Source organism: Geotrypetes seraphini, chromosome 9, assembly GCF_902459505.1.
Source record: "Geotrypetes seraphini chromosome 9, aGeoSer1.1, whole genome shotgun sequence".
Taxonomy (NCBI): Eukaryota; Metazoa; Chordata; class Amphibia; order Gymnophiona; family Dermophiidae; genus Geotrypetes; species Geotrypetes seraphini.
In genome coordinates this window covers 59,898,596-59,925,429 of record NC_047092.1, presented here as the reverse complement: position 1 = coordinate 59,925,429, position 26,834 = coordinate 59,898,596, and positions in this window count along the sequence as shown.

Sequence of the window (26,834 nt, the reverse complement as noted above, 5' to 3'; positions counted from 1 at the left end):
TTAGTCTTTTTTTTTTTTTTTTTTGCAAAGTCTTGAACTGCGATATAAAATGAGGGGGGAAATGAAAGACAAATGTGTTATATATATATTTTAAAAAAGCAGATAGATCATTATTCAATCTTAGCTAGGGAGCAACCAGGAAAAACTATAAGTGAAATGTATTCTGAAATATGGAATGTTATATACTGTATACATCTTTTCATTTAGTATATTCATTAGCTGTACCAGATCAAAACTCCCAAATCATGTTGTAACTGGATCCTTAAGCTGAAAAATATTTTCAGTAATTGGATCAACCTAAGCTGAAAAATCTGTTCAGTTATCTCTGGATTCGAAAATAAGATTTAATCAGAGTTTATAAATTACTAATGAAATGAGTTTTCATGCAGAGCTGATGTAATAGAAGGCTAAAAATAATGGCAGAGAGGCAGTATGTTCATACATTTTTGTACTGTACAAGACATCCATCGTCTGAGGCAAACCCGGTATAGAAAAGCAGTAGAACCATAAGCCTGTTGTAACCATGCCTACCCTCCCCATAGAAGACGGGGTCATGGCTGATTGATTCGGGGGAGGGGTGTTCAGATGAAAGATGAGAGATCCTAGAGCTTGCAGGTTTCCAACAGCTGGTAGGATCTGTCTCCCAGCTAAAACGTTCTGCGAAAACACCAAACCCACGAATGCTGGTGCAATTGCTCGGAAAATGGCACCGACTTGCTGGGATCTCAATCCCAGTAACAAATCAGATGCAGTCTTCCAAAGAAATGTTACGGCTACAGAAGGGAAAATGTCATCGCTTATTGAGACGGTTTACTTTCTGGTGGAATAATCCTGTGAAATCCTTATTTCTCGGCGGGAGCCAACTATCGGCTGTCCTGTACCTGCCTCTGCGCTGATTTGTATTTATACAAGAGAGAAGGAATACATACTGAGAAAAGCAGGTATATTTTACTGTTTCAAATGTCAGGATTCCTGCTGGTGTCAGAGTAGCACAAATCCCTGAGTGCAGGCTGCAAATTAGAATGCACATCACAGCCTACTGCTGATGAGATCAGCTGGAAATGCAAGGGGAATTTTGCAGGAGACTGTTATCAGCCTTTCATCTGAAGGGATGTGCATGAATATTACGACTTCTCTGATTAAATCATGTCCGTTCTTTGCACCGCCCTTCCTTTTCCTTACAACATTTCATTCTCTGCCCTTGAAACCCATCACTTTGGTCCTCTTGCCTAACAAAAGCCTGCCTTTCTGTTTTTTTCAGACGCCTTTTCCTACATACATGCACACATTGCCATCTTGTAGTAAAGAACAGATCCTACCTGGAAGATGCACAGCTGGATGACCACCAATTGCCTTTTACCACCGCCACAAACAGCTGGTGAGAGTCCTTTACAAGCCGACCCAACCTGCTCGACAAGTTCCCGCCTTTCCCGCAACCTCATTGGGGAGCGTAGAATGCTTGTGGCAGGACAGGGAGGCTAGCTGAGACGTTTTGAGCTAAGAAATCAAGTAGAGAATTCAACAGCTGGGCTTCGGAAGCAACCTGCCACCCAGGGAGTCATTCTGAGGAGTTGCAGAGAAACAGGAGTAGGAACTGATAGATGATGCAGTGAAACAGTGAGCAGTATGCGCAGTCTGTAAGGAACAGGTAGAGATGCCTTCTGAAGATACAGATTCAAAATAGATCCAAAAAGAATTCAAGCAAGTTCAGGTCTTTAATACAAACACATTTCAAGATCAGCAGTGGATAAGGTTGACAGGGTGTTGGTTTGCAGAAAGCAGTAACAGAAACGTTCATATGCTAGTTTGAAATATCTGGTTTTCATGGTTGATTGTCACGCTTATTTGGTGTGTGAACTTTCAGAATTCAAGTAGTCAAGTCAATTGCTATAACTTCAGGTTTAGAAGATTATCTGATCACATTTCTGGTCAATATTGTAATAAATAGAAATGAAACAAAACAAAGAAACGAGGAGGATACCTTTTTTATTGGACACTAGCTGATGCCCCGGCGTTGCACGGGTATTTAATTATAGCAATAACACTGTAAATGGATTCAAATAAAGATACTTTATAGTGGTGAATGAAATTATTTTTTTACAGCTTTATAAAAAGTACAATATTCAAATTATAATGTGAAATATTTGACAAAATGAATACAATACAACTAACACAAAACTTGATTATAAACAACATTTTTAGTTTCACCTCCAGGAGCAAGAACATATAAATTCTTGGGTGAAGAGACCCCCAGAACATATCACCCCAGTTAGTGAGGGATCTGCATACCAAGTTTCGTTCAAATCGGTCAAGCCGTTTTAGATTTACTGTGAGAATGGCAGCTGTTTACATTTTTTCCATTGACATGAATGGGTGAAATCTGATGTTCTGTTTGTAGCTCCGCCTACGTGTGCAGGTGGGCCGCGAGACCCCCAGGACATATCACCCCAGGTAGTTGGAATTACTGTGAGAATGGCAGCTTTTTACATTTTTTCCATTGACATGAATGGGTGAAATCTGATTTTCTGTTTGTAGCTCCGCCCACATGTGCAGGTGGGCCGCGAGACCCCCAGAACATATCACCCCAGGTAGTGAGGGATCTGCATACCAAGTTTCGGTTAAATCGGTCAAGCCGTTTTTGAATTACTGTGAGAATGGCAGCTCTACATTTTTTCCATTGACATGAATGGGTGAAATATGATTTTCTGTTTGTAGCTCCGCCCACGTGTGCAGGTGGGCCGCGAGACCCCCAGAACATATCACCCCAGGTAGTGAGGGATCTGCATATCAAGTTTCGTTCAAATCGGTCCCACAGCTTTTTACATTTTTCCCATTGACTTGAATGGGTGAAATCAGATTTTCTGTTTGTAGCTCCGCCCATGTGTGCAGGTGGGCTGCGAGACCCCCAGAACATATCACCCCAGGTAGTGAGGGATCTGCATACCAAGTTTCGTTCAAATCGGTCCCACAGCTTTTTACATTTTTCCATTGACTTGAATGGGTGAAATCTGATTTTCTGTTTGTAGCTCCGCCCACGTGTGCAGGTGGGCCGCGAGACCCCCAGAACATATCACCCCAGGTAGTGAGGGATCTGCATATCAAGTTTCGTTCAAATCGGTCCCACAGCTTTTTACATTTTTTCCATTGACGTGAATGGGTGAAATCTGATTTTCTGTTTGTAGCTCCGCCCACGTGTGCAGGTGGGCCGCGAGACCCACAGAACATATCACCCCAGGTAGTGAGGGATCTGCATACCAAGTTTCGTTCAAATCGGTCCCACAGCTTTTTACATTTTTTCCATTGACGTGAATGGGTGAAATCTGATTTTCTGTTTGTAGCTCCGCCCACGTGTGCAGGTGGGCCGCAAGACCCCCAGAACATATCACCCCAGGTAGTGAGGGATCTGCATACCAATTTACGTTCAAATCGGTCCCACAGCTTTTTACATTTTTTCCATTGACTTGAATGGGTGAAATCAGATTTTCTGTTTGTAGCTCCGCCCACATGTGCAGGTGGGCCGCGAGACCCACAGAACATATCACCCCAGGTAGTGAGGGATCAGCATAGCAAGTTTCGTTCAAATCGGGCAAGCCGTTTTTGCGTTGGCAGCTTTTTACATTTTTTCCATTGACATGAATGGGTGAAATCTGATTTTCTGTTTGTAGCTCCACCCACGTGTGCAGGTGGGCCACGAGACCCCCAGAACATATCATCCCAGGTAGTGAGGGATCTGCATACCAAGTTTCGTTCAAATCGGGCAAGCCGTTTTTGCGTTGGCAGCTTTTTACATTTTTTCCATTGACATGAATGGGTGAAATCTGATTTTCTGTTTGTAGCTCCGCCCACGTGTGCAAGTGGGCCGCGAGACCCCCAGAACATATCATCCCAGGTAGTGAGGGATCTGCATACCAAGTTTCGTTCAAATCGGTCAAGCCGTTTTTGCGTGATCGCGGCACATACACACACACATACACACATACATACCTCCGATTTTATATACCGTATTTGCCGGCGTATAAGACGACTGGGCGTATAAGACGACCCCCCAACTTTTACAGTTAAAATATAGAGTTTGTTATATACTCGCCATATAAGACTACCCCTTCTTCCGCACACCTTCTGCACAACAAATAAAACTTAAAAGAACATCAGAATTTATTTCAACAATTTTAATTAATTCACTAAAGCTGAATAGAACAATAAACCCATGGGAGCTGCCATGCTATTTGTTTTCTAAACTGTTAACCAAACTGAAACTGTCAATGATAGAAGGAAGATAACACATAGAGGGAGAGAGCAAGTGCCGGGCAAGTCCCTAGCAAGTTTGCTGGCATGACAGTTTCCCTTTAAAAGCCTTCAAAAGCCTCCTGTTCGCCCCCGCAACTTCCTTAATGGCTAGACTCCACACACGGCCGCATGTGCGAGAGACGTAGTAAAGAGAAAAGGGGTGGGGCCAGAGCGCCGCTGCTTCCCGCTGCGCAGGATGAAGGAGATGGCACCCTTGTCACACTGATGTTCCGCCATGGCCCCGCTGATGTCCCGGCAGGTTTACTAGTACCGTAAGCACCGTAAGGAGGTAAGGAAGGAGATATTAGGGCATGTAAAGTAAGGGCATGTAAACAGTACCCGGCGTATAAGACGACCCCCGACTTTGGGGAGGATTTTAAGGTACTGAAAAGTCGTCTTATACGCTGGCAAATACGGTATATAGATTTATAAGTACACTTTATGATGAGCTTTGGAAGGTAACTTTTTCAGATCAGAAATGATGACATATCAGAATATATATGTAAAATATAAAAGCATTCCATAGGGGAGGTGGTGAGAAATATTGAAAACTGCTTCTGCACTCAGTATTGAGTTCCAACCAAGTAAGTGCAACTGACAAAACATTGCCCAATAAGGAACCACAAAGATTCTGTTGATTTAAGTCAGTGGTTCCCAAACCTGTCCTGGAGGACCCCCAGGCCAGTCGGGTTTTCAGGATAGCCCTAATGAATATGCATGGAGCAGATTTGCATGCCTGGCACCTCCATTATATGCAGATCACTCTCATGCATATTCATTAGGGTTATCCTGAAAACCCGACTGGCCTGGGGGTTCTCCAGGACAGGTTTGGGAACCACTGATTTAAGTCATCAAAGGGTTCTTTTACTAAACTGCAGAAAGTGCTAGCACGCAATTACCATCCATTAAAAAGGCTTACCACAGTACGTACATTGGCATCCCACGGTAAAATGGCCAATTTGCATGTACAAAATGTGCACTAAAAAAAATATATATATTTTTTCTTAGATGGGGGCGTGTTAGAGTCCTCGAGGGCTGCAATCCAGTCAGGTTTTCAGGATTTCCCCAATGAATATACATGAGATCTATTAGCATACAATGAAAGCAGTGCATGCAAATATATCTCATGCATATTCATTGGGGAAATCCTGAAAACCTGACTGGATTGCAGCCCTCGAGAACCGACTTTGACACTCCTGTGCTAGAGGATGGAGAGTGTGACAGCGCTAATCGGTTTGGGGCAAATTTTATAAATGGCGTTCCGATTGTAAGCAGCAGTAGATGTCCTACCGCTGTCTAACCAGCCAAATGGGATGCATATTTTCTAAAACAAACAAACAAAAAAAAAACAACCGAGGCAGGCCGCCTACACTATAGGCATCTGTCATGGGTGCAGGGAGGTGCCCAGAGACACTTAAGCTTGCCCAAGGCTGAGCGTGGGTGTGATTTCGCCTGAAAATAGTCTTGGGTGAGCTTAAGCAGCCCTAGGCATCTCCCTAGGGCTGCAATAAGTGCCTGAAATGTAGGCCATTAAAATGCTGGCCTATATTTCAAATAGACGTGGCTGCTAAGCTGATGGCAGCAAGGAAATCTCCCTGCCACGATCAGCTGAGCGCCGCAGCAGGGAATCCCCGAACCCCACTGCAAGTTGGCCAGCAGGAGGGATACCCACTTTCTCCTGCCGCCACCCACGAACAACCCGACACTGTCCGCGGCAGGAGGGATGCCCAATTCCTCCTGCCATCACCCTCAAACTCCCACTCAACACTGTCTACCACAGGAGAAATGCCCAATCCCTCCTGTCAGAACCCCGGAAACAACCCCAACAACATGTTCTGTTTTCACTCATCAATTTCATATACTCTGTGCCGTCTCAGACTACTGGGACCAGGACCGGAGCTGTTCCACGCTCTTGGAACCAGAGCCGGAGCCGACACGGCCGGCGTTTCGCAAACCGTTAGTTTGTTTGCTGCTTCAGGGCCAATTTCAGGGCACAGTGGTATCTAAAGATTAAAACCAATACAATAACTTATCAGAAGGACATAATTTTTTTAAAAAACAGTGCCTAATTTATTCTAGCAAATGTACATACTGCCTCTTGATATTCTGTCAGAAATTATCAAACACTGGCAAGATGGCGCCAGAACATGAAAAAATACTAAAAAGACTAAAGATAAGTAAATTTTTGTCAGCTTTTTTCAAACTTTGAAGTGGTCTGTATTCAGATGTTCACTGTGGAGTGAATTAATCACAAGATATAGTTCATAAAAAGGCAAAAAAAAAGGATAAAAAGATTATAACTAAAATATGAATAGTAAAAACGTACTAAGCAGGTTTTTGGTCAGTGATTGAAGGATGGAGTATGTATGCTGACTACATCTATACCGGCAGTGAATGTCGATGAGACTATAAGCGTAGTACTCCTTAACCCCTGAGGCCTTTTCCTGCATAAACAGTATATTCAAAAAGATGACTAAATAATAGGCCCAATAAGAATGGTTAATAGTTTATTGAATATAGACCTTTTCATGTGAGTGGATTATTGACATCTGTTGTACAGTATACTGGTTATTTATACCACTCAGTTAAAAATTCCTACCCATGCTTCACCCACATGTATGCTCCCTTGAAATTTGGTGGTACAGCACTTAGAGCAGTGGTCTCCAACCTTTTTCATGTAAATGGCCACAGTGTGAATTCAAGAAAGCTTTGAGGACCCCAAAAGATTTGAAGCTTACACATACTACTAATTTTGTAAATCACCTTGACCTACTTCTTCAGCCTAGGTATTGAACATTAAAAAAATTAATACTAATATTAAGAACATAAGACTAGCCTTACTGAGTCAGACCAATGGTCCATCAAGCCCAGTAGCCTGTTCTCATGGTGGCCAATTCAGGTCACTAGTACCTGGCCAAAACCCAAGGAGGAGCAATATTCCATGCTACCGATACAGGGCAAGCAGTGGCTTCCCCCATGCCTTTCTCAATAACAGACTATGGACTTTTCCTCCAGGAACTTGTCCAAACCTTTCTTAAAACAGCTATGCTATCCGCTCTTACCACAACCTCTGGCAATGCGTTCCAGAGCTTAACTATTCTCTGAGTGAAAAAAATTTCCTCCTTTTGGTTTTAAAAGTATTTCCCTGTAACTTCATCGAGTGTCCGCTAGTCTTTGTAATTTTTGACGGAGTGAAAAATCGATCCACTTGTACCCGTTCTACTCCACTTAGGATTTTGTAGACTTCAATCACATCTCCTCTCTTTTCCAAGCTGAAGAGCCCTAACCATTTTAGTCTTTCCTCAAACGAGAGAATTTCCATCCCCTTTACCATCTTGGTCGCTCTTGTTTGAACCTTTTCTATTGCCACTATATCTTTCTTGAGATAAGGAGACCAGAATTGAATGCAATACTCCAGATGAGGTTGGACCATGGAGCAATATAGAGGCATTATAACATTCTTAATCTTGTTAACCATCCCTTTTTAATAATTCCTAGCATCCTGTTTGCTTTCTTGGCCGCCACTGCACAATGGGCGGAAGGTTTCATCGTATTGTCTAGATCAGTGTTCTTCAACCACCGGTCCATGGACCGGTGCCGGTCCACAGAAATTTCCTGCCGGTCCACAGGGCCGGCATGTGCATCAGGCCCAAAACTGTGTTTAACTGCTGGTCCGCGGTGCGATCGATACGTTGTTAATAAGATTAGATTGTGTGTATATATGAATGGAAACAATAGTGTTACAATTAGGACTATGGGGGCAGGGTCTGGGGTGGAGATTGGGTAGAGATGGGCAGGGTCTGGCCCACGACTTAGCCCAGTTTTCTTCAACTACTGGTCTACGGACCGATGCCAGTCCACAAAATAATTATTTTATTTCTGCCGGTCCATAGGTATAAAAAGGTTGAAAACACTGGTCTAGATGATACCCAGATCCTTTTCTTGATTCTACAACCATTCAAGGATATGTTTTAAAAACTCACTTCATTTTGGATTGTCAACAGTACCAAATTCCATAAATGAGACACCCGAGTAACACACTTAAGAGATGGTTTGCAGTTATTATATCAAGTGGGCAAAACTGAAATTATCACATGTACAGGAATTGAGGAGCACATTGGAGACCACTGACTTAGGCACTACTTTACTGAGTTGCAATTGGTGTACTTTTGCAAATTATTTGCATCTCTGATGAATGTATGTCTAGGCTGCAGTTTATAGAATTGCCCTTTTTGCTATAAAAAAAAAAAATAGACACACAAATCATATGAAGCAAAATTACAATAACTACTGAACTATATTAAATAACAGCATTAAAAAACTGTTTTACTTAAGTAGTCCGAATCCCAGATATGTTTATTCTTTAAGACACAACAGAGAGTAATAATCACAGCCACAGCATGGGAGTCAGTTTTGCCACTTGGCTGCAATATGAGTTGTATTAGTTGATTCATGTACACAATTTTATATAAATGCAAACTATGGAAAGCGGCTTCTAGAAAGCATGTAGGAAATAAGGCAAGAGGAAAATAACCTGTCGTTGGCTCAGTGCAGGAATGCTACTTCCCTCGTTAACACTGCAATGAGCAGAACTAGAATTGGAATAGGTACACAAAGTTAATGGAAAGAGACCATGCCAACTGACCCCCTCCCCCACTCATGTAATCAGCTCTGTTGCACAGGCTCCAAAGATAGAATCAATTAGCATCTAAGTCTAGCAGGATTCTGAAACAGAAAAAACAGAAGGCAACTAAAATGGTCAGTGGTGTTCATCTTAAAGAATATCAGAACAGACTTAAAGATCTCAATATGTATACTTTGGAGGAAAGGCAGGATAGGAGAGATACAACAGAGATGTTTGAATCCTTTATAATAAAACCCTAAGCGCGCATGCGCACTTAGGATGGCGTGTTCCCTGACAGTGTGATGTGTCCCTCTGTGCTGAATTCAATTTTAGAAACACGGAGGCAGGGAACACGCCAGCGACTCCCCCCTCCCGCCCTCACTCACCCAGACAACAAGCCGCTGCCGCCACTGCTGCTTCTCTTCAAAGCAGCCTGCTGAGGATCGCCGACCAGCTGTAGCGAACCTCGCAGGCCGCTCTCCACCTCGGTAGCACATTCCCTCTGACATGATCCCGTGCGTCAGAGGGAATGTGCTACTGAGGTGGAGAGTGGCCTGTGAGGTTCGCTACAGCTGTTTGGCGATCCTCAGCAGGCTGCTTTGAAGAAGAGCAGCAGCGGCGGTTCGTGCCGGTGGGCCAGAAGAGGGAGCAATACAGACAGGCAGGGGGCCAGGGGGAGAGGGAAACGGGGCTGCTTTGGGGGGAATGGTGTGCTGGGGGCAAACAGCAATCATGCTTTGCTCTGGGAGGGGTGGAACAGAAGGGGACCACCTAGCAGGCAGGCATGGCAACAACAGGGGGCCAGGGGGAGAGGGAAAGGGGGCTGCTTTGGGGGGAGGGGTGTGCTGGGGGGCAGACAGCAATCATGCTTTGCTCTGTGAAAGGAAAGGAAGACAGACAGACAGCGTCCAAGAAGAGAGAGACAAATAAAAAAAGACAGATAGACAGCGGCCAAGGAGAGAGAGAGAAAGAAAGACAGACAGACACACACATCTATTCTAGCACCCGTTAATGTAACAGGCTTAAAGACTAGTACCTACATATAATGATACTATGACTAGCATAGCCAAAAGCAGCACCAATCAAATATATATATAGAGATCTAGGGATCTATAGACTGCCAATCCGGTAGCATAACTCAGACTGGCTGCAATCCTCATTAATCCCAATTGCTTGATCTCATAGTATTCTTATTGATTTAACTTTTACTTTCTTATTAATACTTTCTGTCAGCTTTTTGTAAATTTTCATTAAGATGAGAAACAATAAACTTATCTTGCAGCACCACCTCATCCGACGTGAGCCCCATTTCAATCTTTTCATCAGTGAGTGAGGTGTAAATAAATCATCAAACTGACACCTTTCACTTTCATACTAACAAGAGTTCAAAACGCTGCTCTGTTTAATGAAAATTTACAAAAAGCTGACAGAAAAGTATTAAGAAAGTAGAAAGTTAAATGAATAAGAATGAGATCAAGCAATTGGGATTAATGAGGATTGCAGCCAGTCTGAATTATGCCATCGGATTGGCAGTCTGAAGATCCCTAGATCTCTCTATATATTTGATTGGTGCTGCTTTTGGCTGTGCAAGTCACGGTATCATTATATGAAGTGTGAATAGTAGCCTTGACTTTATGAATTGACTGGTGAATACCTACATGGCGCAGTGGAGGGGAGAGTGTGGTGCAGTGGTTAAAGCTACAGCCTCAGCACTCTGAGGCTGTGGGTTCAAACCCACACTGCTCCTTGTGACCCTGGCAAGTCACTTAATCCTCCCATTGCCCCAGGTACATTAAATAGATTGTGAGCCCGCCGGGACAGACAGGGAAACTGCTTGAGTACCTGAATAAATGCAAGTAAACCGTTCTGAGTTCCCCTGGGAGAACGGTATAGAAAATTGAATAAATAAATAAAATAAAAAATTGAATAAATAAATAAAATAAAAAATGCACATGAGGCAAGTTTCTTTTAATTGAAAGAAAACTGTGGAATGAGGAAAGCATAGGATGAAGGTGAAAGGGGATAAACTAAGACGTAACCTCAGAAAAGGTTAGTGAATGTGTGGAATGGCCTCCCAAAGGAGGTGGTGGAGACAAAAAAAGTATATTCTAAGGTAATTCAAGAAAGCTTGGGATAAGTACATTGGATCTCTAAAGGGGAGAGGGATAGTAGATGGAATTATTCATGAATTTTCAAAGCTGGGCCCTGTCTGGGTTTTGGCATTGAATATCCAGTTATTTTTGAGCCAGCTAACGCATAGCTGGTCAGTATTCAGCATTTAAGTGGCCATGCGGTAGTGCATAAAACTAGAACAGACTTTTATGTGGTCTCATTTATGTGCTAAGCCTGACTGCAGAGAATGACACGGGGACAAATTTGTCCCCGCAGAAACTCAATTTCCCCATCCTGTCCCTGCAAGTTTTGTTGTTGCCCTTGTCATTGCCCTATTCCTGTAAGCTCTGCCTTAACCACAAAAGCCTCAAACACTTATGATTTTAAAGTGTTTGAGGCTTGTGCAGATGAGGACAGAGCTAGCAGGAATGGGGCAGGGATAGGAAAATAACTTGCAGGGATGGGATGGAAAAATGAGTTCCCTTTAGGGATGGGGAAAAAATTGTCCCCATGTCATTCTCTACCTGGCTGCTTAAGCGGCCAAGTACTAACTCTGCCCTGTAATGCCCCTAACGTAGCCAGTTTTGAGTTAGGTACTAACTGCGAATTTCTGAAGCACTTAGCTAGATAAGCGTCACAGAAAATTAGTGGTTAGTCCTGACCAAGCGATTTAGCCAGTTAGCGGCCAGCTAAATCTCTTTGAATATCATCAAGTACAAATCAGTCTAAATCCAGGACAAACATAGCTGGCTACAAGAAATCTACAGTATGAGATAAGTATGTACTTGTTTCATTTTGTTTCAAGTCCACTATTGATGGAACACAAAAGGATGAAGAGCCATAAGCAGAGAGTCTTTGTAGTTCCTCATTTACATAAGTCTATCAGGACTGAAAAGCAGGGGGATGTGTGAAAAAGAAAGTTGTTTATTGGTAAGGGCAGTCCTAACACTAAGTTTTTAGTATTCACTAAGGGCCAGCTTCTATAAATAAAGCCTAACTTGGTAGGTGCCTAGAAAAGCAGCACCCATAGCATGTCAATTAAAGTTAAGCTCTATTTGTAGAATCACATCTATTGGCGCCTAAATTGGCTTAAACGCTAATAGGTGTGTACACCATAGGTGTCGATATATTAAGCCAGGATTTTCTTGGCCTAAAATACCAGTGCCTAACTCAATCTATGCCCAAACTCCATCCCAAATCTGCCCTAGCCATGCCTACTTACTGTTAAGCGCCTTGGTGTAGACGTCTACTGGCAAATTAATTTTTTAAATCATTTTTAATTGGTTTTCAGTGGCGCTTTCAATTATCAGAGCCAATTGAAAAAAATTAAGCTAGGCACCTAAATCGGCTAGGCACGCTGATCTAGATAGCTAACTGTAGGCATCTTTTATTAATGCATAATACGGGTTATAGCGCCAGCAGCGGCGGTAAATGCTCCGACGCTAAGAGGCATTCTCTGAGTGTTGGAGCAGTTACTGCCGCTGCCGGTGCTAAAACCCGCACTACGCGCTAGTAAAGGAGGGGGTAAATTAGCAAACATAACAGTAAACTAGCATGATATACATTGAATTAGAACGCATTACAAAGGTATTTCTGTAGCTACTTAGATTTACGTGGCAGGAAGGAACATATTGTAAATGGTGGTATTCTACTTGTTTTCATACTTAAGTGGCCACTTAAGCATGTATATGACCTCTTGTATCGTACAAACTAATGGAAAAGTATGTGTCATGATTTGATGGCACCTACTTTGTGTGTGTGGGGGGGAGGGGTGTGTAAGGAGATGGATTACAAACCTACGGTCTCTTTTACAAAGCCATGCTAACGGCTGCGCTGCGCTAATGGCCCTAAAGTCCATAGAGATTTAAAGGGCTTCGGGGCTGCTGCCACGCGGCTTTGTAAAAGAGGCCGCTAGAGTTGTAAATTATAGAATACTACAACTTATTTATTTATTTAATTTGTTGTCTATCTCTTACGTACATTCTTTTTTTTAGGGGGGGGGAGAAATATTTTTATTGGAGCAACAAGAAATACACATTGCCAGAAAGACACGACTCATAACTTGTGTTAGTATTCTGGAAAAGCAGGCACCAACTTTTTCTTTATAGAATAGGCTTGAAATAGGTGCCATAACCAGCACCTTTAGTCTGTAGCCCAAAACATAAATGGTAACAAAATAAAATAAAACAAAAGCATAAACAAAACCTAACTAAAATTTTGGGCTGCATATGCTTATTATGCAGAAATGCCAAGTTATCCAGTTCCAAGCTGGAAATTTTTAGGAGAGTCCTGGATTTATGAACACCTCATCCTGGTGCATTATGGGACTTACAGAACTGATTTCCAGTGGGTTACATCAGTCACACTGCTATGAGATGTAAATCCAAAACCAGGACTGAGCAAAAAGTCTCTGGGCAATTTAGCCTTTCTGATTATGGAATACTTAAAGGGGATTATTGCTGTGTTTACACAATAAGAACAAGCTACTGCCTTGAAATACAAGGGGAAGGCTGACAAGAGAACAAGTGAACTATTTGCCATGCAATTAAATTAGACAAGTAAGCCTAAAAATATGCCATCTTCAAGACCAGGGGCCGCTGAAAAGTTCTCAGCCCAACCAACAAAGTTAGGGTAGTCTTTATCGAGGGCTATACACTTAGTCCAGCAATTTTCCACTTTATTCATTCCGTATTTTTCAGACGAAATGAAAAAAGTGGAAAATTGCTGGACTACGTATTATAACCCTCGATAAAGACTACCCTAACTTTGTTGGTTGGGCTGAGAACTTTTCAGCGGGCCCTGTTAGCGTCTCTCTGTATTTCATGCACACTCAAAGAGTTGTCTAGTTTCACTACTTAATAGATAAACTGTATTTTGCTCATGAAAAGGTTGCATTCCTAGTTACAGCATCTAGTGTGCATGTCGGTACTCTCCCACCTGCCACTTTAAAGCTCCCAGAGATACAAAAATTTCAATTCCAGTGAACACACACAACACTCAAACTATATCATTCAAATTTTGACATCAGACTTTTCAATGCTCTTCAGCACTGACCCAGCTTTCCCTTTCCTCCACTAAAAAGGAAAAGGACAACAGCCCAGCAAGTGGGACAGGCAAAACAGACCCTCTTTGTTCCCTTCTTCCTTTCAGTCTGCTCATTGAGGTAAATAAGAAAGGGCCTCGGCCAGCTTTCAATGGCTCAGAAGAAAGGAATATAACTGGCTTGCAACTCTGCCTTGCTGAGCAACAAATAAGACGCCAGTGAAACGTATGTAGCTGAATGGTTTTCTTAAAATGCAGCTTTTGGGAGTCTAGGGCTTCTGCTTAAAGGGAAGCTGTGAAGTGGAGCGCTTACAGCTGCAGATGCAAAATACTGTAGCCTGACTTGAACAGAAGCGACAACACCACCCCATCATTAAGATTACATGTGAGCAGCACTGTACATGCTAGCTTTCAGTTGAGATGACATATGCTGAATAGTTTGAATACTAACAGCCCACGGAGTGAGGATAAATCAAATTCATTACATATTGCATAGCAGATGACCTCCTACGTTATTCCCTCAGACTGCATCAACGCATTTGCTTCTGTTTTTATGCCTCTTCTTCCAACTCTGCTGTACTATTCAAAAGATGCAGTGTGTGATTAAAAAAGAAAAGAAAAAAAAAGCACACATATTCACATTCGCTGCTCATCTTAGGGGAAATCAGCCTTGGCAAACAAGGGTTTTATTTTACATAGTGCTCCATTGCACTAGATACCGTAGTTAGATTGAGCCCACCGGGACAGATAGAGAGAAAGGGGGAAGGGGTAAAATGTGGACCTCATGGACTTTACGGACCTCGCGGATCTAAAGCCGCACGTCCTTAAAAATCTGAGGTCTGTGCATTGACAAGTCCGCCTTTTAGCTTACTCCATCGCTTTCCCTGCACGCTCAGCTCAGGCCCCCGGCTCGGCCTTCCCTAATGGCTAAGGAGGGAAGAGGCGCACCGTGGCTTTTGCTAATTAGCCCAATCGTCTATTCCTCCAGATCTCTCCCTCCGCGCTGATTCCGAGAGCCCCCCGCGATAGGACACTGAATGGCAAATAGCTGGGTTTGGGGGGGGGGTTAAAAAATATATGCAAAGGTCTGCAGTGCATCTGACCTCGCGGACCTCACGGATCTGAACTGCACAATGCACATCCTTAAAAATCTGAGGTCCGCGCCACTTTTAGTCTCTGGCTCTGATAGACCTCTATGACATTTTAGTGCTGACGGATCCTAATGCTTTTTTCTCCCTATACTGAGACTAAAAGTGGCACAGACGTCAGGGCAAAAGTTTTGCCGCTAGTCTCTCAAAATAGGGAAGGAAAAGCATTAGGATCTGTCAGAGCTAAATTGTCATAGAGGTCTGGCAGAGCCAGAAACTACAAGTGGCACGGACCTCAGATTTTTAAGGATGTGCGGTTTTAGATCTGCGAGGTCCATAAGGTCCGTGAGGTCTGCGTTTTACCCCTTCCTGGAGAAAGTGTACCTAAATGTAAACTGCTTCAAATAGAAGCGACATATAAATAAATAAATAACATTTAAAAATAGGATTTGGTATTTCATTCCAAAGTGGCACAACCTGGGCCAGTCAGAATCATGGGCCTCTCCCCGATGCATCCCAGCCATCATAAGCAAGGTAAGGGGCGGGGGGCTGTCAGAGGCATGGAAGGGTGTCGGGGAAGGGATTGTGTGGCAGCGGGAGGTAGTGGGCCTCTCTCCCACTGCCGTGGGAGGTGTTGTGTGTGTGTGTGTGTGTGTGGGGGAGCACTTGACGGCGGCAGGAGGAAGTGGGCATCTCTCCCACTGCCGGAGGTGGCTTGACTTTGGGTTGCTTGACTTCAGCGGCTCTATTTGTTGTTGTTTGGGGGAGGGGGGCGGTTGCGTTTATTCTGCACATATACCCATTGCTATAACCAGTGATTGGCACATGTAAATTTAGCGAATCTTCGCTACTCTCCGCCAACCTCATTTGCATGAGTGTTTTATGGAGAATGACTCACTTTTTTAAAATCACTACAATACAACTGCGACAGCAGCCCATCTTTTTTCCAAGTTTATTGTAAATTTGATTGAATGCTTATCAAAATACGTGGAGGGGCATAATAAAAAAAAAACGTCTAAGTCCCCTTTTGGCCTAAGGCCCTAAACGTTGAAAGTAGAAGCAGGGAAAATGTTCATTCTCAAAAAAAACATCCAAAAGGAGTTTTTATTATAATGGCCTGCCTCTATGTTCAGCAGTTTAAACGCCCAGACCACCAGCCAGAATTGGCCCAGTTGCCTTAGGCCCCTCCTGAGGGTGGGGCCTTAGGCAAATGGGCCCAACCCAGCCCATGGGCCTAAGGCCCCGCCAACAGGAGGGGCCTAAGGCATCTGAGCCAATTCTGGTTGGCCCAGGCGCCTAAGGCCCCTCCTGTAGGCGGGCTTTGAGTTCCTAGGTCAATCAGGCCTTAAGGCCCGCCATTCTGAGGATGGCGGGCCTGCACGATGGACGGGTTTGGGACCCGTCCGTCCATCCAACTTTTTTTTAAGGTGAGGGGGGTGTTGGGGGTGGGGGTGGTGTCATGGGGTCACCGGGGGGTCTTGTGGGTGGAGGTGTTCAGCGGGCCAATAGGGGGTTCAGGGGGGGTGCTGGTCATGGGAGGGCTGCGTCAGGGAAGGAGGGCCTGGGATCCCTCCTGCCTGAAGCTTAGTGGAGGTGGGGAGTCTCTGCGGCAGGAGGGCTTTGGGCCCAACTAAGAAGAGAATGACGTGGCTATGGCTCAATCAATGGTCTGAAACAATGTCAAAACATAGAATTGCATTTTTTGCAAGTTGACACTTAAAAATAACACTCTTTAAAGCTAAAGTGGCAAAATAGTGCTCAGAATTTAGGAAGTAAGGGGGGCAGACTGTCTTGGGTGCCACCTTCATGCAGGGCACTGGCACCAGTGCCTCTTCTCCTCCCCGTGTACCTCTTTAAATGTTTGCTGGTGCAAGCGGTATCTGATCATGCCAACCTTGGCTCCTTCCTGACATCACTTTCTGGTCGCAGGACCAGGATGTGATGTCAGAATGAAGCCGAGGTCAGTGCAAGCAGCAGGAGGAAGATGCTGCTCGCGCTGGTGAATGTCTTCAAGAGGTATCTGGGGATGGGGGCCTTCAAGTGACAGGAAAGAGTGGGGAGGAGCATGACATTGTGATACTGGGCACCTCCACCACAGGCGCAAACCTCCCTCGCTCCATTTTAGCAGATTCCATAGTTAGATTGTGAGCCTGCCAGGACAGATAGGGAGAAAGAGTACCTGAATTCATATTCTGCTGATTCTTATCATATTTCTGTTACATGATTGCTTTACAGTGTTTTAAAAAAATGTTTGACGTTGTACATTCCACCACAGAGGCTGAGAATCACAGGTTGTTGGACACAAAAAGAGAGAATAATGCTCACTATGTACGAAGAAAGAGTTCCTGTTTCTCTATAACCGGACCATCGATGTGGGATGCTTTGTCTGGAATGTTACGTTTTTGTGGAAATCTTCTGGAATTCAGGAAGTTGCTTAAAACGCATCCGTTTGTCCAAGCTTTCTTTAAGTGAATATTAAACTTCTTTTGAGTTATGTTTTTATTGGACAGCTGTGTATTAAATTGAAGAACGATGTTGCTTGATAATTGCTCAGATGTAGTCCTGCTGAAGATGCGATGATATAAACGATGATATAATATTGTGACTTTGTATTTTCCTCTACCTGATGTTTGTCGCCTTTTAAAATGTTCATTTTATTATGTATGGAAATTTGTGAGCCGCCTTGGATAAAGGCGGATTAAAAATGTTTTAAATAAATAAATAAATGTTCATATTTCTCATACAGTAAGTATCATGTTAATCTTATTATTAGAACTCCATTTGACATTTCCAAGTGGGTCATGTATAAGTTGTCTGATCTGTGGACCATAGAAAATTCCTGCCTTCAGTTTTGCCATGGTAAGTCCAGGTAACATATTTATCCTTAAATGTGGTTGTTTTACTGTTGTTCTGCTATTAACAATATTGTAAGTTTTATGTCACGCAGTGCCTGTTGGTACACTGCCATGGGTGAATCTCTTAATAAAGATGGCTTACTAAAATCCAATCAATCAATGTTCTTATTTTTCTGCTTTGTCAGTATCCTTTCATGATGACTCAGTCCAAGCCGTGCCCTCCTGAGCAACTGTTGACTTTCCCTGTGATCTAATTTTAAAAGCTGTTTTCTTTTGTTTTGAAACATTAACGACAGCAGTCAGGTTCTACCCTAAACATTCCCAGTTCCTAACAAATCTAAAGTCATCTTCCTTGCACCATCATCTCATCCATGCACTGAAACTCCAAAGCTCAACTATTTTATATGTGTGCAAAGACCACAGTGTATCAGACAATTGCAACCTACAGAAATGTGAAAAAAGAATCTGTAGATATTTTTCTTTCTTTTCTCATCCATTATACTTGGTTTACTGGATTTAATTTTTTTTTTTTTTTTACAAAGAAGCACTAATTATAACACTGGCAAATACTCATTTTGGTGCCTCAAATGTTAGACCTGTTTCTGGGTATATTTGTCTTGCTGATTCCAAAAATGGCACCAGTTTTCTCCTATCAGTCCTATTTTTTGAGATACAGAACATGTACCATACGCAACTCTTCTCTCTGCTCGCCCATTAAAAAAAAATCAGGATATTTTAATGTAATGTTTAAATTAATATCTTCCAAGCATGAAGGAAACATATTAAAAATTAAAAGAAAAGTGTACAACATGAATATTTCATACCAATAGCGCAAGTTTGTGATATAACATTTCCAGTCATTCAACACACAATGGTTTATAGACAACGGCGCAAAAGACAAAAGCGCGCACCGCTGCGCCACTCTAAATTACAGTTTTTAGGGGCTCTGACAGGGGGTTTTGTTGGGGAACCCCCCCAGTTTACTTAATAGACATCGCGCCGGCGTTATGGGGGGTTGTAACCCTCCACATTTTACTGTAAACTGAACTTTTTCCCTAAAAACAGGGAAAAAGTGAAGTTTTCAGTAAAATGTGGGGGGTTACAACCCCCCACAATGCCCCCACAACGCGGCGCGATGTCTATTAAGTAAAGTGGGGGGGTTCCCCCCCACACACCCCCGTCGGAGCCCTAAAAACAGTAATTTAGAGCGGCATGGCGGCGCGCGCTGCGCTCAATTGTCTGGGCGCGCCTTTGTCCCAGCGCGCTTTTGACCTGACACCGAATACAATACAATAAGCCAATTTCTAGACCGCATAACCACATAGTTCAATGCGGTTTACAAAAGATTAATATAGAACATGAAAGGTGAACAGATAAATACTAATTACCTATAAACTTATTGAAAAGGTGAGTTTTTAATTGCCTCCTAAAATGAAGATAGGAATGAGACGAGGATAACAACTACCTACAAACCTTATCGTATGTGGCTGCCTGAAAAGAGAGTAAATGCTTGTGATATTTTTTAAATTTACAGCCATTGGCTGATGGGAATATGAAAAATGCATGAGTCTTTCTGGGATTCCTCTGAGAAGTGAAGGCAAATGAGTCTATCAAGTAGTGGTGGTTGGTCAATAGCAACTTTGTAATAATTGCAGCCCAATTTTGAAAATAATGCATGCCTCCAAAGGAAAGCCAATGCATATCTCGGTATAAAGGGAAGACGTGATCAGACTTCTTCAGATTATATACAAGTTTGGCTGTGGTGTTCTGAATAATGCATAATCTTGAGATTTTTCTTGGTACCCGCGAGATATATAACATTACAGTAATCCAAACGGCTCAGGACTAAAGACTGGAACAGGGATTTAAATGCCAGAACATCAAAATATGCTCTAAGTGTACGTAATTTCTACAGCATATAGAAACCCTTACAGACAACAGCATCGACTTGATTTTTCATTGTTAAATTTTGGTCAAGGATAACTCCCAATATTTTAATGGTGGAGTGAATCGGATATTGCATGGCATTTACAGTTATGACAGAATCAAAAAGTGGCTCTAATAATTGTGTGTAGGTGTCTGTCTTCTTGTTGCTAAGACAATTTTTCACAACAAGAACAAATGAAGACCAGGCACATGATTTGATTTCATTCACTGATGCTATGAAATGTAGGTTATTTATAAGTTGTCTGATCTGTGTACCATGGAAAATTTCTGCCTTCTGTTTTGCTTAGTAAATCCAGGTAACATATGTGGTATAAGTAATATGATCATACATCCTGTTTTGAACGGGACCATCTTGTTTTTAGTTAGCCTGTCCCTTTGTCCCCCATAGCTTCGAGATGCCGAAATATCCCATTTTCAGGGATCCACTGAAGAAACAAGTACTGTACCGTAGCAAATATGCCCCCCTTCTTTTAATCCTGGCGGCTAGCTCCTGTCCTGATATCTTCTGGCAGCGGCAGAACGACGCACAAGGCAGGCACAAGCTTTTTGCGTGCCTGCCTGGTCCCACGCCGCTCACTGAATGACTGCCATCAGTTCTCATAAGTCCTGCAAGAACTGACAGCAGCCATTCAGTGAGCGGCGTGGGACCAGGCAGGCACGCAAAAAGCTCACACCTGCCTTGTGCACCGTTCTGCAGCTGCCAGAAGACATCAGGACAGGAAGCAACTGCTGGGATTTAAAAAAGGTACTGGGGTCTGGGGGGTCCCATCCCATCCTGTTTTGAGGAAAAAATAAATGGTCACGTTAGGTATAAGGGGCATAATCAAAACTTTAAAACATCCAGAAATCTACCTAATAGCAGGGATGTTCAAGTGCCAATAATCAAAACAAACCTGGATGTTCAACAGCACTTCTAATTTGCTGTGCATCCAGAGCTCAAAGGTGCATGTTGGGATGCATTGGGAGGGGAAAGGCCTATTGTTCGCAGCTCACGGCCCTATAGGCAGGAGGGAGTGGACTTCTCTACTGCCAATCTGTCATTGGCAGTTACAGAAGGGGCCAGGGTTGTGTGTGTGTGTGTGGGGGGGGGGGGTGTCCAACAATGTTGGGAGATGTTGGGGAGGGTCTGGGGATGTCAGGGGGGCCAGCTATGTTGGAGGATTAGGGGGGGGACGATGTCAGGGAAAGTCCAGGTATGTCAGGGTGGTCCAGAAATGTTGGGGGGTATGGGGGTGATGTGGGGAAGTCCAGGGATGTCAGGGGGAGGGGTGTAGGGCTCAGCAGCTCAGCTAATCCTGGCAGGGGAAACTCCCTTCATCTGAACCAGCAGGAATACCCAAAACTAATCCAGCTGATAGGAATTCCTTTGCTACCATCAGACATGATAGTTGGGTACGTCTACAAAACTTGCTTTTGTGTGTTTTTCATGAAGATGTTTTTATTTTTGAAAATGGCCAAAAAAAGATAGACGTCCTAAGGACCAAAACTTAAACATTGGTCATTATCAAAAATAAAATATAGATGTCTGGCAGTTTTGAAAATGAACATTTTTGTGGTCGTCTTGCCCAAAACATCCAATCTCAAATGTCCTTTCAAAAATGCCCCTCATAGTATTCAATGCACGAACTGTCTTTATTCCAAAGCCTTTACAAATTGTTTTATTAGGCCTAGCTTTATGTGTAGTGGTGGCAGTCAGTGGCGTACCAAGGGGGGAGGGGGGTGAACCGCCATGGGTGCACGCCCCAAGAGGGTGCACAGCCGGCCACCCTCCCTATTCTGCTGCTTTCCTTAACCATCAGCAGCGGCAGTAAACAGGGGTGTCCGCAGGTGCTCACTCCAGCGGTTCTTCAGCTTTTGGCCGGCTCCCCTGCTCAAAGCTGCGGGCGTCGACTCCTCGCACGATCCGTAGCTGCATCAGAAGCGTTCCCTCCGACATCACAATGTCAGAGAGAAGGCTTCCAACGCAGCCGCATATCGCGTGAGGTGTAAACGCCCATGGCTTTGAGCAGGGGAACCAGCCAGAAATGCTAGGCAGGAATATTGTTGCTGCACAGGGAAGGGGGGCATAGAAATGCTGCTGCTGCACAGGGAAGGGGGCATAGAAATGTTGCTGCTGCACAGGGAAGGGGGGAGGGTAGAAATGCTGCACAGGCAAGGTGGGGGGAGACATGCTGCTGCTGCACAGGGAAGAGGGGTAGAAATGCTGCACAGGCAAGGGGGAGACATGCTGTTGCTGCACAGGGAAGGGGGGTAGAAATGCTGCACAGGCAAGGGGGAGACATGCTGTTGCTGCACAGGGAAGGGGGTAGAAATGCTGCACAGGCAAGGGGGAGGAGAGAAATGCTGCTGCTGCACAGGGAAGGGGGGATAAATGCTGCTGCTGCACAGGGAAGGGGGGAGAGAGAAATACTGCAGCAGCAGCAGCACCCAATTGGGGAGAGAGAGGGAAGGAGGGAGAGGAACCAGAGATGCCAAGTCCATGGGAGGGAGGGAAAGGAAAGGAGATACCAGACCATGGAGGGGGAGGAAGTGATGCCATGGCATGGGGGGAGGGAGGGGAAGGAGATAGAGATACCAGACCATGTTGTGGAGTGGGAAGGAAGGAAGGAAAGGAGAAGAGAAGAGAAAGAGAGAGATGCCAAAGCATAGGGGAGGGGGTGGAGACAGAAAAATGGAGAGGGGGTGAAGCTGAAATGAATCATGTGCAAAGGAGAGAAGGGACACAGGTTATACAGTTTATTGAAGGAACATAGAAAGAGGGAAGATACCATATGGAAGAGAGAGAGGGTGGACAGTAAATGGAACGGATAGAGAGAGTGTGGGCAGGAGATGGAAGGGGTAGAGAGAGAGGGCAGAAGCTGGGTGAAAGGGGCAAAGAGAGGGCAGATGTTGCATGGAAGGGAGAGAGGACAAATGCTGTATAGAAAGAAGAGAGCAAAAAGAAGATGATTAAAGCAGAAACGACAAAAGGTAGAAAAAATTTTTTGGTACTTTACTTAGAATCAAGTAGTACTGATAAAAGTTTACAAATAGGAAATGGAAATAAGGCAATTTTTTTTGGACTAAACCCCTTTCCTCAGGTCAGGACAGGATACCATAACAGCAGTATACTGTACTGTTCTGAAGAAAGATTTGGCCTCTGAAAGCTAATTGAAAAATGGATTAGTCCAATAAAATGGTATTTTCTTATTTCTCATTATTTGTTTTATTTTTATTTGTTAATTTGTAAAGTGGTGATTGTTATGTATCAGTTTTTTCAAATTTGCATCTACTGTCTTTATATTTTGCACAGTATTAGGGGACATGTGTCACTGTTTTTGTGGTGTTGTGGTATTGCATTGTATGCAGAGTCTGGTTTCTTGGCGGTTCAGTTTAACTTTTGTCTACATATTTTTATTTTTAGTTTGTGATTATTCCATATTGGGCGAGGGTGCATCTCTGTTCTGTGTGTATGAAAAGGACATAATTTTCAGTTGGCATTGACTGCAGGATCAATTGACTGTGCGAGATCAGGCTTGTTTAGTTTTACAATGTATGTGTTGGTGTTCTAGTGCTCACTGCAGTGTTTAAGATGCTGCCTTTTCCTAGGTACACTCTTGTGCGATATGTGGATTGTTATTAAAAATCATATTTTTCATATAGATGGGGGTGGGGGGTGAAAAAATGATGAGCCTTGGGTGTCACATATGCTAGGTACGCCACTGGTGGCAGTTTGATTCTATCTCGTGCTACCAAAGATTCATTGATTACATTTTGTCCTCCAGCCTCAGAGGACAATCTTTTTTAGCCCAATGTTCATGTTTGGCTCTTTTAAATAGTGGTAAAAAAATTAATAAGTTCAACCATATCTAAGAAGCTAGAGCTGATGAGGTGTATCCAATGCAATTTTCTGAATCAGCACACCAAAAAACCCAAGGCACCAAGAACTTTTTTGTTGTTGTTGGCCTGTGTAATTATTACACAAAAAGGTCTCTTTTTAGATATAATGTAAAAATCAAAATTGAGATAACTAGGTTGGAATATGACAAATTGCAGTTGTGCTTTAGAAAAAAGCTCTGCTCATGTAGAGCCTTTTCTAAAATACATATGTATCACCCATTTGTCAATGTCTAAAACATGAATGGAGGCAACTTGGCAACATTAATGTTTAAGTGTCGGCATTTTGGAAACCTACACATTTAAATGCTCCCAATTAAATTCAGAGCCTGCAATCATTCAGCACTGTAGATTTTTTTCTCTTTTTTTGGGAGAGGGTACACACTGGAGATTAAGGAGGTGACCTTCCTTCCTAATTTCTTCTGAGAGCACTGCCCTAAACCATTATCTTTTCAAAACCTATATGTGCACAGGAACAACTGTAAATTCAGCGATGATCTTGGTGGTCCTAGACTAATGCGTTCCTCTTCTGAAATGGGAAATAAATGTCTATTTTTGGCCCCTCTCTAGTACTTTCCAAACCCTGCCCCCTTGACATTTGCATATTGCAGATTTACATGTGTAAAGCCCAGCTGTCTAAAAGCAGCATTTCAATGTTTATTTGATATTCATGTGTAAATTTACATATGTAAATTGTGAATAAAACTCCTAAAAGAACCACCAAAATGTGTTTCTGCAAACTCGTGTTAAAAAGCTGCAGCCATTTTGATACTGAATCTAAAAACCCGAGACATTCTTTAAAAAATCACGCATGCAAATAAGATCAGTGGACAGCAGCGATGATTTCCTACATTTGCATGTGTCCATCGCTGATGGATACATTCACAGAAAAACGCTGTAACCCCCCCAAAACTACACTCTCCTGCTGCACTATTGGACGAATGGGAGAGGAGGGGAGAAGCAATGTCGACTTTTTTCAATCGCGCATAAAACATGCCTTTCTCTCCATAAAACTACTATAATTCAGGTAAATCTTGTAATTTGTTTTTAATGTAAAATTTAATCAAGAACCACAGCCAGAAACACACAAGACAAGGGTATCATAATTCGCTCAAGAAGAAACGGCTTTTACCAAGCACGCATGAAGCATGTCTGTCTCGCCCAAAAACTCAAAAGATGTGTGATTTTACTACCCTCCGCTAAAAACATATACACAATTTTTTTTTCATTAGTCACAATCAAAACACAAGTGCTGGCACTGTACCGGCCTCCCTAGACCAGCCGCTGCATTTTGTCGCCAAAAGCCAACGTCACTCTTTGAAAATACCTCGTCAATTTTTAAGAATCCACCGGAGGGCTCATTTCAATGTTAAAGAGCACATTTGCATGCCATTGTCGGAGACTGCTAGAAACCTCCCTAAAGACAGAGATAATCCATTTTGATAATCTGCCACTATAATACGTGCAGGCTAAACTGCCGGAAAACAGTTTAGCAACGATGTTATAGTTTTGAGAATCTTGCCCAAAATGTTTAATAAACATATGGATGTTTAAGAAAAAAATTAATACCATGATTTTATCTCTGTGTATGGATGGAGTGAAAGGCTACCCTACTGTACTTGATCTGAGTACAAATGATATCTTTATCAGCTACTTTTTTTCTGACAGTAAGTCAGAGAATGTCATTGGTGCTAGTTTGCCCTTGAAGGATATCCTTCCTTGATACATGTCATGAAAAGCTTTGTCCTTTTCAATGAAAAATTGCTTGTTTTTCTAGACAAAGATTCCTACGGGGTTTTCCCAAACCTACATCAATGTAACTCAAGGATTATTAATGTTGTTTGTCCTCATATGGCAATGTCACTGGCACCCCATATACAATATTGCCACAAATCAAATAGCTGCCATAAATAGACTTATTTATTGGATGAAAATCTGCTTCCAATTCTAGCTGCAAAACTGTGTTGTAACTAGATGCCCCACTGAGGCAATTAATGGTTGACATGAGAGTTAACATTCATTAATGATGTGATGAAGGGGGCAAGGACTAATGGGATCAGATTTCCAGATGGCACAAAACTATTCACAGTAGTTAAAACCTAAGTTGGCTGTGAATAACTGTAGAAGGACTTTGCTAGATTGGGGAACCAGGCATCTAAATAGATGGAATTTAATGTGGATAAGTGCAGAGTTATGTATATAGGGAAAGATAACTTAAATATACTGTATGTACCAATGATACAAGAGTGTGCTGAAATGTTCTCAGCCTAACCAACTTCCTAAATTCTGAGCGTTATTTTGCCACTGTAGCTGAAAAGAGTGTTATTTTATTTTGCAAAATGCTAGTTTGCAGAATAATGCTGTTTTGACTGTTTCAGATCATTGATTGAACCACATCAACAAAAAGTGTGGAATTTTCAAGTGTGGAACTCTAAGCCGTCATAAGTTCCTATTCCTGCAGAAGAAAACTCCAAAGGAAAACAATGAATGTGTGATGCAAACATTACCCCCCCCCCCTTTTTTACAAAACCGCGATAGAGGAACTCTATGAGTGTCGTGGCAGCGCAGTCCACTGAAGGAGATGCTGCAAGGTCGCAGATTCACCTCTGATGATGAAGTAAAGGAAGTGGTGCTCACTTGGCTTAGAGAGCCATTCTCTGCAGGAATTCAGAAGCTAGTTGAACAACAAATATGTCATCTAGCATGGGGACTATGTGGAAAAGTGATATGTTTAAATGCTCTCAGTTGCTTCTATTAAAGTTGTTAAATATATTTTGCTTTTACTTTATGATTTACCCTCGTATTAAAAAAAGAACCCTTTAATCTGCTGGAGGAATTAAAAATGGAATATTTAACAAATAACGTATAACTGGAAAGATTGTACAAGGTTGAATTATTGTTTCTGGTGGAATTCAGTATGTCATGTGTTTAAAATGGAAAGAGCGTTGGCAGTTCAAAAAGGTTACTATAATAAATTTAAGAATGTGTGGGGGCCATTTTTAA